Source organism: Equus asinus, unplaced genomic scaffold (assembly GCF_041296235.1).
Source record: "Equus asinus isolate D_3611 breed Donkey unplaced genomic scaffold, EquAss-T2T_v2 contig_193, whole genome shotgun sequence".
Classification (NCBI taxonomy): Eukaryota; Metazoa; Chordata; class Mammalia; order Perissodactyla; family Equidae; genus Equus; species Equus asinus.
In genome coordinates, this window is record NW_027224842.1 from 2,716,375 (window position 1) to 2,735,043 (window position 18,669).

Consider the following 18,669-nt stretch of genomic DNA (forward strand, 5'->3'; position numbering starts at 1 on the left):
GTTTTTAATAGAATGAAATATTGAAAAAGCACTGGAGTAATACCATGCTTTCTGTAACTTAGTTCTGGGTCTTCTATTACTTGTGTGTCCCTAGGTCTCAATTCTTTCTTTCTTTCTTTTTTATTTGTGTGAGGAAGATTGGCCCTGAGCTGACATCTGTTGCCAATCTTCCTCCTTTTGCTTGAGGAAGATTGTTGCTGAGCTAACATCTGTTCCAACCTTCCTCTATGTTATGTGGGATGCTGCCACAATGTGGCTTGATGAGCAGTGTGTAGGTCTACACCCAGGATCCAAACTGGGGAAACCCGTGCTGCCAAAGCGAGTGTGTGAACTTAACCACTTGGAAAGTCAAATATAAAGTTGGATTGATGATCCCTTTCAGAAGCAAATTTAATAGCTGGAACGTTATCTTAACAGTCATCTAGTAAAGTTCTCTCATTTTACAAGTGAGGAAATTGAGCTCTACTGAGGTTGCAGTTTGCTTAAGGTCATAACTCTAAGTAGTAATTAGGACTAGAACCAAGATTATTTGACTCCCAGATCAGGGTTCTTGGTGCAGTACTATGCTTTTAATAGCCCATTAGGATTTTTTGTATGTATTTTATAACAATGAAGAATGTAGAATATTTTTCTGTAAGTCATGTCAGAACTCTTGTTCAAGAAACCAAAGGACACTTGTTATGTCTTAAAGTAATTTTTACAGTTTTGTGTCATTGCTACAGTCTCAAGGAAGTAAATTAGCTACAATTCTATTGTTGTGACAGTGGATTATTTAGAATCTTCTTGATTCCTTGTGTTTTTGTTCATATGCTTCAGAGTTGTTTCCTTACTATTTAAATTAAGATAAGGTGATTATTTACTGAAATCACTACAACATAACTCAGAAGCTAAGGGAACTTTCTAGGAGTGTGCAATTAGTGACATAGTTGTTTTCGATCAGAAAAGTTTCCTTTTCTAATCTCAAAGTAGTTTGTATGTGTTCTTTGTTCTGATGTACAGTTTCTACTTTGGATTTGCATGCTCCATAGTTTTGACTCTGTTTTAAGTTCCATAACCAGTTTAACAGTATGACCTTTAGGGGTCAGAATAAATTCCATTTGCTAGGTAGAAAGGTCTTGATGCCTACCTATAGCAGGAGGAAGTCTGGAATAGGAGAAAAAAAGTGAGAGTAAACCAATTCTAGTCTTCTATAAAATTTGAGTAATTTAAACTAATCTTTCTGCTGTGAAAAAATATTCCTTATTTGACCTTTCCATCGTATGTCTTATATTAGAACTTGGAATTCCATTTCTTTATTACCTATGTGATTTTATTATGGTGAAAAATGTGGAATAAGTTAGAAGTTGGCCAAAGAACAGTTACCCTTCCCTTACATTCTTTGATCAGAGTGGGGAAAGTCCAGAAGCTTGGATCAGATTTATGGAACTCATGTCAAGTCCTGGTAACTCTCTTACTACTTTCCTAAATGCACACTATAATAATAGATCAAGAAATATGGAGGTACCCAGAAGATTTAGAACTTAATTGTCCATAAAAACAAGGATCAGTATCTTTCTACAAGATTATCGTTTAATGGGGAGCCAGGATTAGTTACACCTTTAATACTATAAATAGTTGAAACAGCTTATTTTATCTGCAAAGTAAAAAACATCCAACTATACAAATAAGATAAGGATTGTTTTAACCATTCAGCTTATTCAGCAAATACTTATTAAATGGCTGTTTATTTACTAGGGGATACAGTCGTGACGTCCATACTATCCTGTGGCTCTAGAGAGCTGTTTCTTTCTAGTGTCATATGTATTTGTGGAATTTTTATGTAATCAAGTAGAATATGTTTAATTATAGCTGTGTTTGATTTGCTGTAAATTCAGGACATTGGACTCACTTGTTTAAAGCCCCCATCTAATTAAAACATTGCTAAGAATTGTTTTTCCTGAGTACTTTCTTTTTTTTCTTTTTTTCCTGAGTACTTTAAAAATCTCTCCCCATTTTTTACTTGCTATATTAAATGAAAGCAAACCTCTACTTCTTAAGTACTTTGTAATTCAGATCTGGCTAAGGTATGATTTGGGAGTTATCAACTACATTTAGATTCTGGCTCCACAATTTATTTACATTGTGACTTCGGGCAAGTTACCTAACCTCCCTGTGCCTCAGTTTTCTCATCCGTACAATGGAGATAATAATAGTACCTATCTTATAGGGTAGTTCTGAGGATTACCTGAGATAATGCGTGTTAAGCACTTAGAACAGTACTTAACCCAGTAAATGTTACCTATGGCGGTTGAATCTTCTCTAGGAACACCCAGTGAGGTGTAAGGGCAGGGGACGCTTGAAATGAATGACTTGTATGTTTTTATGTCATGAATTCACAAATAAGCATTAATCCATGTTTAACTGAATATAATCAGAAGTGTGTGAGTTTAAATTCTAGATTTCCTTACTTATATAAATGCTTATCTATACAAATTTGAGTACCTACTGTTTATAGGCCACTTATTCTAGGGTATAGAACACTGAGCTAGGTGTTAAAATAATATTCTTTATATATTTAACTTTCTTATTCTGGAAAATCACAAGTGTATTCAAAAAGAAGAAAATAGAACCCTGCCAAGTACCTGTCACCAAGCTTCAACAATTACCATCTCATGGTTAGTTGAATTTCATATATACCCACCCAGGTCCCCCCTCACTGGATTATTTTGAAACAAATTCCAGACATCATATTATTATATTGAATTTTTTTGTTTTTTAAAAAAACTGTGCCGTAGAGTGTTTGCCTAAAATGAACTATTTGCAAAAAGACAAGTTGATTTTTTTTTATTTTCTTTTGGTGCCAATACAAGAAACAGGTAGCATTCTTGATTTCCTTTAAGTGGTAGTATCTTTGGTGTTTGGCGTCCATCATAATTGTAGTTTAGAGGTTATTATACTCTTCATGTTATTTTTTTAAAGATTTTTTATTTTTTTCCTTTTTCTTCCCAAAGCCCCCCAGTACAGAGTTGTACGTTCTTCGTTGTGAGTCCTTCTAGTTGTGGCATGTGGGATGCTGCCTCAGCGTGGTCTGATGAGCAGTGCCATGTCTGTGCCCAGGATTCGAACCAACGAAACACTGGGCCGCCTGCAGTGGAGCGCGCAAACTTAACCACTCGGCCATGGGGCCAGCCCCTACTCTCATATTATTGAAGTATAAATATTTCAACATTTTATTATGAAAAATTTTCAAACTTACAGCTAGATTGAAAAAATTTTACATATACTTACTGGAGTCTACCTTTAGTATTTTACTGTACTTATTTCATCACATATTTATCTATCTATCCAACTCTCCATTGATGTAACAATCCATCTTGTTTTCTTATTCATTTCAAAGTAAACTGAAGAGATCAGGATAATTGAAGTTTAATTTTTAAAGTTGCCTTTTCAACTAGATTTTATCAGATTTCTTGTTCTGCATAAAATTTGTTGTTGTGAATGATGGTTTATATCTGAAGTTCTGAGTTGTGACAACTCATTCTCTGTGGTTTCAGTGCTTCTCATTTTGAACTTTGCTTTCATACACTGGGAACCTTTCTTAGAGTATTTAGCTTATGTCCCAGTAATTCATATTTAGCCAACACTAAATAGAATGAATAATGAGGGTTTTGCATGTGTGTTTTCACTGGTCTTTTAAAAAACACTATTCTAGGAAGTCCTTGTGTGTCCCAGGGTGATACAGCAAACTAATATGCTATTTTAGGAATCTCCTTTAAATTTTTCCATTTAACGATTATTTTGAGGGCCAAAAGTCGCTGTTTTGGTGTGTAGCTCTTTTTCTTGGATCTTGGTATTCTGTAAAGTGCCTAAATATACTTTGATCTCCACATGACTGTGTAACTTGTGACAGAAAAAGCTGTTCTCCACACCATGAGCTTCTTGAATGCTAATGATAGCCATGTAGTAAATGCTTATTGAGTAAATAAGTAAGGCAAATGTATCAATTCTTATCTTTATTTTGTTTTTTGAAGTTTTCGTTTCCCTTAAAACTTACATGAAGGAAAGAAGGCTACTTTTATTCTCTGTAGAACAAAGTGAAGTAAGTTGTTTATATTCTAAATACTTCGTTAGCATATTTTCAGACTTAAGTTATTGTAAGGTAGAGGTAATGAGAGTTCTAGAACATGCACACTCTGAATTTATTTAATTGTGAAATATTCCAGACAAGAACACAATATAAATACCTTTCCACCTACTACCCAGCCTTATGAAATCTTATGTCACATTTGCTTCAGATTTCTTTTAGAGAAGTAAAACATTACAGGTAGACATGAGGTCTCATGGATTTTAAAATATTGTCTACATATATGAACATATAATGGACACGTTTTTACGTAGTCATAAACATTATTTAGAATTCTTTTGGTTTCCTAAGTTTAAGTTGCACCCTACAGTACATATTATTTTACAGCTTGCTTTTTTGTTTAGTGTTGTTTTGGGGAGTATGAAGTAGCCTCAGATCAGCACTATCCAAAACAATAGCCACTATCTCTGGCTATTGAGTATTTGAAATGTAGCTAGTGTGAATTGAGATGTGCTGGAAGTGTATTTGCACAATGGGTTAAGACAAAATGAAAAAATTATGTAAAATCTCATTACGAATTCCTTTATATTGTATATTGAAGTGATAATTTGGATATATTGGGTTAAATAAGATATTAAAATTAATTTCACCTGCCTTTTCAATTTCCTTAACTTGGCTTCTAGAAAATTTTACATTATATTTGTGGCTCATGTTTGTGGCTTACATTACATTTCTTTTGGACAACACTAATCTAGATTGCTCACTTTTCATTCCTGTTTAGTATTAAGTTGTATGAGTAAACTGTAATTTATCTACCCTTGGTGGATTTTTGAATCTTTTTCTAATTTGGTGCTATTAAATGTGGTTCCATAAACACTCTTCATCATGTCTCCTTTGAACATATGCTAGCGTTTCTTCAGGAGATCAATTTTACTTAGGTCATAATAGTTTATAACATTGTGAAATTCCAGTTGTACATTATTATTTGTCACTCACCATATATATGTGCCCCTTTAGCCCTTATCCCCACCCCCGAACCTCCTACCCTTAGGTAACCACTAATCTGTTCTCTGTCCATGTATTTATCTTCCACATGAGTGAAATCATACGGTGTTCATCTTTTTCTGTCTGGCTTATTTAGCTTAACATAATATCCTCAAGTTCCATCCATGTTGTTGCAAATGGGAAGGTTTTGTCTTTTGTTATGGCTGAGTAGTATTTCATTGTATATAACTACCACATCATCTTTATTCAATCATCAGTCGATGGGCACTTGAGTTGCTTCCACATCTTGACTATTGTGAATAATGCTGCAAAGAACATAGGGGTTCATGGGTCTATTTAAATTGTTGATTTCAAGTTCTTTGGATAAATACCCAGCAGTGGCATAGCTGGATCATATGGTAGTTTTATTTTTAATTTCTTGAGAAATCTCCATGCTGTTTTCCATAGTGACTGCACCAATTTGCATTCCCACCAGCAGTGTATGAGGGTTCCCTTTTCTCCACACCCTCTCCAACATTTGTTCTTTTTTGTCTTGGTGATTATAGCCATTCTGACAGGTGTAAGGTGATACTTAGTGTAGTTTTGATTTGCATTCTCCTGATGATTAGTGATGTTGAACATCTTTTCGTGTGCCTGTTGGCCATCTGCTTTGGAGAAATGTCTGTTCATATCCTCTGCCCTTTTTTTTTTTTTTTTTTGGGTGGCTCAAACAGCAGAAGTTTATTTTCTCATAAGGAGGCTGTAAGTCAGAGATGAAGGTGCCACCAGAATTGGTTTCTGGTGAGACCTCTCTTCTTACCTTGTGGACAGCCACCTTTCCCTGTGTCCTCACATTCCTCTGCCCATTTTTTGATTGGGTTGTTTGTTTTTTTGTTGTTGAATTGTATGAGTTCTTTATATAGTATGGAGATTAACCCCTTGTTGGATATATGACTTGCAAATATTTTCTCCCAGTTGGTGGGTGGGTTGTCTTTTTGTTATGTTCTTGGTTTCCTTGGCCTTGCAGAAGCTCCTTAATCTGATGAAGTCCCATTTGCTTATTTTTTCTTTTGTTTCCCTTGCGAGAGTAGACATGGTATTTGAAAAGGTACTGCTAAGACCGATGTCAAAGAGTATACTGCCTATATTTTCATCTAGGAGTTTTATAGTTTCACGTCTTATCTGCAGGTCTTTAATCTCTTTTGAGTTGATTTTTGTGTATGGCGAGAAAGATAATGGTCTACTTTCATTCTTGTGCATGTAGCTGCCCAGTTTCCCCAGCACCATTTATTGAAGAGACTTTGCTTTCTCCATCGTATGTTCTTAGCTCCTTTGTCGAGGATTAGCTGTCCATAGATGTGTGGTTTTCTTTCTGGCTTTCAGTTCTGTTCCATTGATCTATGTGTCTGTTTGTGTACCAGTACCATGCTGTTTTGATTACCATAGCTTTGTAGTATATTTTGAAGTCAGGGATTGTGATGCCTCCAGCTTCATTCTTTTTTCTCAGGATTGGTTTCACTGTTTGGGGTCTTTGGTTGCCCCATATGAATTTTAGCCTTCTTAGTTCTCTTTCCCTGAAGAATATCATTGGGATTCTGATTGGGATTACATTGGATCTGTAGATTTCTTTAGGTAGTATGGACATTTTAACTATGTTTATCTTCCCAATCCATATGCCTGGAATATTTTTCCGTTTTATAATGTCATTATTGATTTCTTTCAATAATGTCTTATAATTTTCATTGTATAGGTCTTACCTCCTTGGTCAAATTTATTCCTAGATATTTTATTCTTTTTGTTGCACTTGTAAATGGGATTGTATTCTTGAGTTCTCTTTCTGTTAGTTCATTATTAGAGTATAGAAATGCAACTGATTTTTATAAGTTGATTTTGTACCCTGCAGCTTTGCTGTAGTTCTTCATTATTTCTAGTAGTTTTCCAGTGGATTCTTTAGGATTTTCTATATATAAAATCATGTCATCTGTAAACACTGAGAGTTTCACTTCTTCATTGCCAGCTTGGATTGCTTTTATTTCTTTCTCTTGCTTAATTGCTCTTGCCAAAATATCCACTACTGCATTGAATATTAGTGGAGATTGTCTTCTTCCTGTTTGTCTTAGAGGGATGGTTTTCAGTTTTTCCTTGTTGAGTATGATGTTGGCTGTCAGTTTGTCATATATGGCCTTTATTATGTTGAGGCACTTTACTTCTGTACCCATTTTGTTGAGAGTTTTTATCATAAATGGCTGTTGGATCTTGTCAAATGCTTTCTCTGTGTCTGTTGAGATGATCATATAGTTTTTATTCCTCATGTTGTTAATGTGGTTTATCACATTGATTGATTCGCAGATGCTGAAGCATCCGTGCATCCCTGTATAAATCCCATTTGATCATGGTGTATGATGCTTTTAATGTATTGCTGCATTCAGGTTGCCACTGTTTTGTCGAGGACTTTTGCATGTATGTTCATCAGTGATACTGGCCTCTAATTTTCCTTCTTTGTGTTTTCCTCATCTGGCTTTGGGATCAGGGTGACAGTGGCCTTGTAGAATGTGTTAGGAAGTGTTCCATCTTCTTGAATTTTTTGGAAAAGTTTGAGAAGGATAGGCACTGACTCTTCTTTGAATGTTTCCTAGAATTCTCCAGAGCAGCCATTTGGTCCTGGACTTTTGTTTTCTGGGAGGCTTTTGATTACTGTTTTAGTCTCTTTGCTTGTGATTGGTCTATTCAGATCCTCTGTTTCTTCTTGACTTAGTTTTGGGAGGTTGTATGAGTCTAAGAATTTATCCATTTCTTCTAGATTGTCCCATTTGTTGACATACTGTTTTTCACAGTCTTCTCTTATAATCCTTTGCATTTCTGTGGTATTCGTTGTAATTTCTCTTGTTTCATTTCTAATTATATTTACTTGAGCCTTTTTCCTTTTTTCCTTAGTGAGTCTGGCTAAGGGTTTGTGAATTTTGCTTATCTTCTCAAAGAACCAGCTGTTAGTTTCATTGATCTTTTCTACTGTTTATTTGATTTGTTTCATTTTTTTCTGAACTTAGTTTTTATTATTTTCTTCTTTCTGCTGACTTTGGATTTTGTTCTTCATTTTCTCTGTTAGGCATAGTTTAAGATTGCTTATTGGAGATTTTTCTTGTTTCCATGGTGGACCTGGATTGCTGTGAATTTCCCTCTCAGGACCTCTTTTGCTGCATCCCATATGACTTTGTATGATGTGTTTTCATTTTCATTTGTCTCCAGATATTTTTTGATTTTTCCTTTGATTTCTTCAGTGATCCATTGGTTGTTCAGTAGCATGTTGTTTAGTGTCCACATATTCATGACTTGCCCAGCTTTTTTCTTGTAGTTGACTTCTAGTTTCATAGAATACAGTTGAAAAAGATGCTTGATATGATTTCAGTCTTAAGTTCTTGAGGCTTGCCTTGTTTCCCAACATATGGTCCGTCTTTGAGAATGTTCCACGTGTACTTGGGAACAATGTGTATTCTGCAGTTTTTGGATGGAATGTTCTATACATATCTGTTAAGTCCCTCTGCTCTAGTTTTTCATTTATATCCCATGTTTCCTTGGTGACTTTCTGTATGATCTATCCATTGATGTAAGTGGGGTGTTAAGGGCCCCTACTATTATTGTTTTGCTGTTAATATCTCTGTTTAGGTCAGTCAGTAGTTACTTTGTGTACTTTGGTGCTCCTGTGTTAGGTGCATATACTTAAAAGTGTTATATCCTCTTGGTGTAGTGTCCCTTTTATTATTATATACTGCCTGTGTTGTCTCTCATTGCCTTTTTTATCTTGAAGTCTACTTTGTCTGATACAGGTATGGCAAGACCTGCTTTCTTTTGTTTTCCCTTAACTTGGAGTATTGTCTTCCATCCCTTCTAAGCCCGTATTTGTGTTTAGAGCTGAGATGTTTCCTGGAGGCAGCATATTGTTGGGTCTTGTTTTTTTAATCCATCCAGCCACTCTGTGTTTTTTGATTGGAGAATTCACTCCACTTGCATTTATAATGATTATTGACATATGAGGGCTTAATGCTGCCATTTTATCACTTGTTTTCTGGTTGTTCTGTATTTCCCTTGTTTCGCAATCCGGTGTATTTCTGACTGTGAATTAAGTTTGGCGACTCTCTATGAGGGTTTTCTCAGTTTTGTCTTTATTTATCATTTGTGTCTCTGTTCTGAGTTTTTGTTCAGTAGTTATCGTGAGGTTTGTATAAAAGATCTTGTAGATGAAATAGTCCATTTTCTGATAGCCTCTTATTTTCTTAGTCTGAGCAGGTTCCATCTCTTCCTTCTTCCCTGAGTTATTGTTGTCACAACTTAATCCGTTTTGTGAGTTTTGGTTAAAATGAAGTGATTATAGTTATTTTTGATGTTTTCCTTCCCTTTTTCTTTAACGTTATAATTGTTTGCTAACCTGTTGTGATAGAGAGTTGTAATATTCTGTTTTTGTCTATCTCCTCGCTCAAGGCTTGGTTAACCCTTTTTTTTTGAGGTATGAGGGCCTTCGTGATCATTTCTTTTATGGGAGGTTTTGTGGCAGTGAACTCCTTTAGCTTTTATTCATCTGGAAAAGTTTTTATTTCTCCAGCATATCTGAAGGATATTTTTGCTGGGTAGAGTATTCTCGGCTGAAAGTTTTTGTCTTTCAGAATTTTGAATATATCATTCTGCTCTCTCCTAGCCTCTAAGGTTTCTGCTGAGAAATCTGAAAGCCTGATAGGGGTTCTGTTGTAGGTTATTTTCTTCTGCCTTGCTGCCCTTAATACTTTTGGTCTTTGATTTTTGCCAGTTTTACTAATACATGCCTTGGAGAAGGTCTTTTTATGTTGATGTAATTAAGAGTTCTATTGACTTCATTTACTTGTAATTCCAGCTCCTTCCCTGGCTTTGGGAAGTTCTCAGCTATTATTTCTTTGAACAAGCTCTCTGCTCCTTTCTCCCTCTGGAATACCGATTATCCTTATGTTACATTTTGTAATTGAGTTGGATATTTTTTCATTTGTTTGTAGTCTTACTTCTATCTCCTCATCCTTCTGAAGCATTTGCATATTTCTTTCTTCTAAATTGCTAATTTTGTCCTCCATAATATCACCTCTGTTTAAAGACTCCAAATTTTTCTTTATCTTATTCATTGTGTTTTTCATTGCCAGCATTTCTGATTTTTTTTTTCTATATCTCATTGAGTTTTTTTGTGATAGTTATTTTGAATTGTCCGTCAGTTAGATTGTAATTTTCTGTGGCTTCAGGATTCATTTCTGGGTCATTTACTTTCTGGTCTGTAGTGTTAATATATCTCTTCATACTATTTGATGGGGTGGATTTGTGCTGTTGCATAGTGGTAGTATCTAGTCACAGCTGCCTCTTCCCACCACGGGAGGGCCGGGCAGAACCTGTGTATTCTGAGCCCACTGCAATCCCTGGCAGGTGTGCTTGTCCTTTGGAAGTTGTGCTGACAGGGCCCATCTGCATTTGCCCACTGGCCACCGCTGCTTTACACACATAGGTGTGCAGGCGCTCTGGTGAGAGTCCCTTGCTCTGGATGAGCTGATGTGCCAGGCAGGGGAAGGCTGCTTTCTTTTGCTGCGTGATCCTGGGGGTGCTCCTGCTCTGTACTCACTCTCTGCCCTTCTGGGCTGCTCAGCTTGGGGAAGACGCCCCCGTGATTGCTAAGCCTCCTCTGTGTGGAGTGTTGCCACAGGCTGGGAGACAACTCTGAGATTGAATGCGTTCCCCTGGAGGGCTGCCCTTTCCCCCTCTCTTCTCTCAGAGCCATGCATGGTGTTATGCTCTAGATTGCTGCCGTTCGAGGGGGGACAGGAGATCCCCTTACCTCCTTCCGCTGCCTCCTGTGTGGTCCAGCACCTTCATCTTCAGACATATGGCTGTGTGGATCTCTCAGACATCTCTTGTATTGTGTCAGTTTCCTCTGTTGGTTTATGAGTGTCCTTTTCATTGTATCTTAGGGGGGGAGAGTGTAAGGCAAGACCTCACTCTGCCATGATGCTGATGTCACTCCTTTGTTTCTTATTAGAATTGCCAAATTGCTCTCCATAATGACTTTATTAATTTACACTTCCACTGGCAGTTTGAGAATTTTCTTGTTCTGCAGTTCTTTATTGTGGCCAGTGTGTTTTTGTAGACACCTATAACTTAACACTGAAGTTTTTAACAGCGCAGACAAGCATTGGTAATTCTTTAAGTGAAGATAAAATAAGTGTCACCATATTTTTCTCAGCGAATCTTTTGTAATAGTTAATACACGTAGCCCTTTTTTTTTTGGTACTTATGATCTGAATAAATAAAAATTGATTTTAAAATTTACCAGCTGTGCTATATATCCTATTAGTATGCAGCTGCAATTCTTACAATGAAAGCATATCCCTCTTTAAGTGCTGTTAGCTGGAAAAAAATCTTATGGCATCTTTACATGATGGAATACTATGCTGCCACTAAAAATTATGTTTTAGAAGAATATTTAATGATGCAGGAAAATATTTACAGTATATTAATGGACAGGAAAGGTTACAAACCAGTAGAGTAACCATTCAGTTTTGTTAAAACCAAATGTGTGTTAACATTTTCCCCTACGATTATCTCTGGATGGTGGGATTTTAGATGACATTCTATTTTGTACTTCACACTTTTCTTTATATTTTACTTTCAGTAGTGGATTTATCATCAGGGAAGAAGGATGTGGAGGAGAGTCCTTAGTAACCATATGCTAAAACTTCCACACCTGGACTATTGTTATAGAAAAGATAAGTGAGTAAATGAGCTGTAATTGTTTTCATTTTCAAAGACGAATTAGTGCTTTTCTTTTATTAAATATCAGGCTTTCCTTAAGATGCAAATGGAACAAAGCTATATTATTGTTTACCGGTTGTTTTTCCATTATTAGAGGAATATTTCAAAGAATATCTCATAAATTATTGAGGGATTGTCATTTAACTTAAGTAAGAGGTCTATTTGCATTTGGTATTTTCTCTTCTCGGGGAAAGGAAGTAGAGGAAAATCGATTAATCTCCAATCCTTTGGAATACAATTCAAATAGTTTGAGCTCTACTCTCAACTTGCTTTCATTTGGAATTACATGATATAGCGATAGATTTGGGTTCAAATCCAATTCTCTTGCTTTGTAACTTTGGGTGACTTTGGAAAGTTGGTTTTTCATCTGTGCAATGGAAACAATAACACCTAAATGAAAATCTTTATAAGATGTTTAGCATAGTGTAAGCTCTTAACAAAATTGACTAGCTTTCTTTTCTTTTTTTTTGAGGAAGATTAGCCCTGACCTAACATCCGTGCCCATCTTCCTCTACTTTGTGTGTGGGACGTCTACCACAGCATGTCTTGCCAAACAGTGCCATGTCTACACCTGGGATCCGAATCAGTGAACCCCAGGCCTCTGAAGCAGAATGTGCACACTCAACTGCTGTGCCAATGGGCCGCCCCCCCCTTTTCTTTTTCTTAAGATTTTATTTTTCCTTTTTCTCCCCAAAGCTCCCTGGTACATAGTTGTGTATTTTTACTCGTGGGTCCTTCTAGTCGTGGCATGTGGGATGCCGCCTCAGCATGGCTTGATGAGCAGTGTGCCATGTCTGTGCCCAAGATTCGAACCAGTAAAACCCTGGGCCACCAAAGCAGAGCCCGTGAACTTAACCATTAGGCCACGGGGCCAGCCCCTTGACTTTCCTTTTTTGCTCCTTTTCTATTTTTTGGAGTGGATTTACTTAATAGTTGGAGAGAGAATTGATTAGGTATGAATTCTATGAAAAGAGCTATGAATAGCTGTGATGTACATATCCCAAAGTATGGAAGTTACCATATAAGTTGATTCTGATTTTTCATACCTTCCTTCTCAGGTGTCTATCACCTGGAGTATCGAGTTCACTACATTCTAAAGATGAGCTAAACACTGTTTTTTCGAAGATGATCTAATGTGTTTATATATCTTTTGCCTCTGGCATGATGGTTTTATTGCTTGTGTAAAAAACTTATTATTTCAGAGCTTAATTAATATTTTTCAAAACTCTGTTTAGTTAGCCACTTGTGTTGCAGATTTTATCTGATTCAGTTTTTATTGATTAGGGAAATAAGCTTTGTTTTTATCTGGAGAGATTTGCTTTTTAGCACTCTCTCAAAATTGAGTAGTAGTCCACAAATTAAATGGTTACCATAGTAGCTTGTGGATGGGCTTAGTTATGACACTAAATATTTAGCTATAGAATAGGAACGTGACTTTTGTTTTCTCTCAGGAAATCTAGATTTTGGTTTTCTCCACTTTCTTCTTTACCAAAAGAGAAATAAGGCTTTTATTTAAACTGGGTTTAAGTACTCTTTGTATGACAATATATAGGGATATAAATTCACTCTGAATCAAGTTCTAGAGGAAAATAGATTTTGTTACAATGAGTAGAAGTAAAATTGTATTTCTGCTTCATTTGAGGGTAGTTTGTCTTTTAACTTACTTAAATCTAAATTCATTCCCTTTGAGCTAAAATAAACTTCATCCTGTTAAAAACCTCCTAAAGGTTTCCTTTTTTGAAAGAATTTAGCATGCTTTTGTAGAAAATAAAGGCAGTAATACTTGTTTACTTTTTGTGTTAAAGTGAATAGAATGTATTGAATTTGGGTAGATTTGCCTTGAATGGAATGATAAATCTAAGCTTTGCAAATATTTACCACCTTCAAGTGATCTACGTTTTCCCTTGACTTTATGTTAAACCATTACACCTTTCTCTTTTAATACAGGAAACATTTGTGGTTCAGTGTTTGCTTTTCCAAGGTATTCTTTCAGGAAATTCCTGACCCTCTAGCAAATTTTGGTTCTTAAAATGGAGGTTAGCAGTTGTTGGAAATAAGGTAAAGAGTTTTAACCCTAAAGGAAGCTATATAAAAATTAGGTGTAGTCAAAGATTTAAAAAGCATTAGGTAATTCATAGTTATAGGGATGGACCCCCCCTTTCTTCCCTAGATTACTCCTGGGCTACTTAACAGCCTTTTTTCACTATTAGATTGTGAGTTCCTTGAGGTGAGGTCTTAATATATTTTTTATTCCAATACCAAGTGTCCAGAATAGATTCAGCATTTGGTAAATATTGTAAAATGACTAAGTGAATCTAACTCCTCATGAATAAGACGTGAAATCTGACTGGTTAACTGGGTTTAAAACCCTTATCAATTCGGGAAGAGTTTAAATGGAAGTTTTCCAGGCAACAGATATTTGTGAAGGTGACCTGAATTGCCTTTGCTTTGTAATTTTAATGCTACACGGTTACTTTAAAGGATTTTCAAAAAAGCATCAACCATTAGAAAGTTATATCTATTAGTCTTGTTTCCTTATTATATTGTTACTCCTAGATTATGACTCATCTTTCCCCTGAGGCATCAGCCTGCTAAAACAGACCCATATGACTTTTTCATGTGTTAAACCAGACTGGAAAATTCGAAACTCAGGATCTTTGGCCATTTCTGAATCTCTTTTATTAATCATAATGGAATTATAAGAAAACCATTTAATAGTTAAAGAAGATAGGCTATTTGCATTCTGGGAGTGGTATTAATTTTAGTTTTCTGAGATCGGTGCCATCAGCTGAAAAGAAATGAATGAGGAAGTTTAACCAGAGTGACAAGGAATGAGTTGTAGTTTTGGGTGGTAAGACGAGAATTAGGTTTTACGTACAGGGCAAGATGCTCAACTATCAGAATGAGTACACACAGACTAGGAACTCTAGTTGTCTTGAGGTAGGAGGATTAGAGCTGATGTTGGACAGGTTTGTTGGGTTGTATTCTACTCCTCATCTATCAGAATTGCAGAACTTACTGATTTTCTCTTGTTTCTTCTTAGTTGAGTCCTCTCTTTATGCTAATCTTCATGTAACTTTAATGGTTAGGCACGGCGTACAGAATTAGTTTGCTTCTGATCAACTCCTTATGAATTCTTCCGTTTACTTCTGCACAGTCTTAAGATGGCTTCTACAAAATGTAGAACCGCTATTCTGAGTTTTTACTCAAATGAGTTAGATCCAAGGTTTTGTGAAAAAAATGATCGCCTCCTTTTTGTTTTTAGAGAAATCTTCAGTGGTATTCAAGAGATTTTCCGTGGCTCTTTGTATGCAGGATACTTATTTATGAAGGACTACCTTTTAATGTATCTTGTGTGAGGACTCAAAGAGAAGGTCTTAGGTTTCAGTAATGCCATGTTGGTTGTGGTAAACTTTGGACGCTGTCTTTAGAAAAATAAAATTAATCTTCTAAGATGACTATTCTGTGTTACCCATGCTGGTGTGACCTGTTGTCTCATATACTTAATTTTTATATCCTTAGATGGCTGGGAGGCCTGAATGATTTTTTGAGATGATGTAGAATAGACACCAGTCTTGTTTATTTCTTGTTTCAGTATTTTCTCTTCCCCTCCTTTTTTTTCTTTTTGAAAAGGAACAAAAGTTTGTTATATTCCCAGAAATTTTTGAAGTTTAAGATGTTAATATTTCTCAAGGGTCAAGAGAAGCACGTGGGTTTAAAAAGTCTAGGTCTTTTAGAGGATCTCTAGAGAGATCTCTGAAGAATTAAAAAGGGAAGATACCATTTGACTTCCCTTATTTGTGGCACAAGCTTCCTGCCAGACTGTCTGGTACTTTGGTCCTTTCTGTGTCCCAGTACAAAATTAATATTAAGCAATTAATGTTAAATAGAAAGTAATACAATAATAAGATTCAAGTAGAGTTGAAGGCCAAAAAATCTTATTATAGAGAACAGAAATTGTAAAATCACATTGTAAAAACCTTGTGCCCTTGATGAACATAAAGTGTGGACACTTGGTTTTTTTCTTAATACTGAATGTGGAATTTTTCAGAAAGCAGAGCTTCATTAAAGAGTTGATATCCTAGGGTGAGATCCTTGGTGGAAGGAACTTGTGCTGCTTCTGCTCATTTTTAATATAGTCAATCAATGTTCACTACTGCTTGGCCTCAAAAGGCAACAAAATAATTGTCTTGACAGATAAGTTAAAAAATATGTATATTTATAACAGATTATTTTAATTTCTATTTCCATTCCATAATTTTATAATCTCTGCTGAAGCAAAAAATTCAAGCAATTACAGATTGATTACTTCCTATTTATTCCTTTTAAAGCTCAGGATTCAAATAATATTTTCAGATCATGTTAAATCTTTTAGTTTGAGTTAGGTTTTTCCTCCCTCGTTCTTCTTTGGGCTAGAAATTGTATTAAAGGACAAAATTCCAGTGCAATTACTGTCAAAAGATCTATCAGCAATTCAGTTAATGTGCGTCATTTTTTTAAAATAACAGCTTTATTAAAATAAATCACATTCCACACAGTTTACCCATTTAAAGAGTACATTTCAGTGGTTTTAGTATAGTCACCACAATATTTATCACTCCAACAAGAATCCCCATACCAATTAGTGGGCATGCCTCATTGCCCCTCACAACTTCTACCCTGGATCCTAACAACCACTCTTTTACTTTCTATCTCTATGTATTTGTGTATTCTGAATATTTTATATAAAAGGAATCATACAACATGTGGTCTTTTGTGACCAGCTACATTGATTTTAACATAATGTTTTCAAGGTACATCCACGTTGTAGCATGACTTAAAACTTCATTTCTTTTTATTGTTGAATAATATCCCATTCATCATTTGACAGATATTTGGTTTGTTTCTACTTTTTGGTTATTATGAATCGAATTATGAGTGTGTATAAATTTTTGTCTGGGCATATATTTTCTCTTCTCTTTGGTATATACTTAGGAGTGGAATTGCTGGGTCATGTGGTAACTCTGTTTATCTTTTTGAGGAACTTTCAGAACTGTTTTTCAAAGTGACGATACTATTTGACATTCATATCAGCATTGTATCATGGTTCCAATTTTTCCACATCCTTACCAACACATCCTATTGTCCATCTTTTTTTATTATACCCATTCTAGTGGATGTGAAGTAGTATCTCACATTTATTTTTATTGTGGTAAAATATATCTAACACAATATTTATAATTTTAGCCATTTGTAAATGTGCAATTCAGTGACATTAAATGCATTCACAGTATGTAACAATCACCACCATCTATACTCAGAGCTCTTTTATCATCCCTGACAAAAACTGTATACCTTTCTTGATAGTCTCTTCAGTGAATGGTGCTGGGTCAACTGGATATCCACATGCAAAAGAATGAAGATTGGATCCTTACCTTATACTTTATACCACAACTCACAATGGATCAAATACCTAAATTAAAGACCTAAAACTATAAAACTCTCAGGAGAAATCATAGGGGCTAATCTTCATGACCTTGGATTTGCCAGTGGTGTCTTAAATAAGATGCACAAAACACAAACAACAAAAGAAAAAATAGTTTGGATTTCCTTAAAATTAAAACCTTTTTTCACATCAAAGGGCACTGTTAAGAGAGTGTAAAGATAATCTACAGAATGGGAAAAAATATTTGCAAATCATATATCTGATAAGGGTTTACTATATAGAATATATAAAAAACTCTTACAACTCAGTGACAAAAAGACAAACAACTCAATTAAAAAATGGCAAAGGACTTGAATATACATCCCTTTACTTTTTAAAAAAATATTGTGGTGAACTACCCATACATAACATAATATTTACCATTTTAACCTTTTGTTGTTGTTGTTGTTGTTGAGGTAGATTCACCCTGGCAACATCTGTTGCCAATCTTCCTCTTTTTGTATGTGCGCCACCACCACAGCGTGACCACTGACAGAGGTCTGTGCCTGGTAACTGAACCCAGGCTGCCGAAGTGGAGCGTGCCAAACTTAACCACTGGGCCACCTGGGCTGGCCCCCATTTTAACCTTTAAATGTACATTTCAATAGTGTTAAGTGCATTTACATTGTTGTGCAACCAATCTTCAGGACTTTCTCTTCTTGCAAAACTGAAACTTTATACCCATTAAACAACAAGTCCCCATTTCCCCCATCATCCCTTTATTTAAAATCACTATGGTTATGTTTATTTTTATTTACTTATTTATTCATTTATTTATTTATTGAGGAAGATTAGCTCTGAGGTAACTGCTGCCAATCCTCCTCTTTTTGCTGAGGAAGACTGGCCCTGAGCTAACATCCATGCCCATCTTCCTCTACTTTATATGTGGGACGCCTACCACAGCATGGCTTGCCAAGCGGTGCCGTGTCTGCACCTGGGATCCAAACTGGCGAACCCTGGGCCACCAAAACGGAACATGCGAACTTAACTGCTGTGCCACCGGGCCAGCCCCAATATTGTTATGTTTCAAGTGGGTTTCTTGTAGACAACATATAATTGAGTCTTGTTTTTTAATTCATTCTGACACCTGATTGTATCCACACTGACACTCTGACACACTCTGACTCTTAGTTGATGTATTTAGATCATTTACATTTAAAGTTAATTTTTATATATTTGGATTAATATCTGCCATGTTTGTAGCTGTTGTTTATTCATTGCACTTGTTCTTTGTTTTCTTTTTATCTTCCCCATTTTGCCTTTGGTTTTAAACATTTTATATGATTTCATTTTCTTTCCTCTTTTAACTTATAAATTATACTTCTTTAAAACAATTTTTATTGGT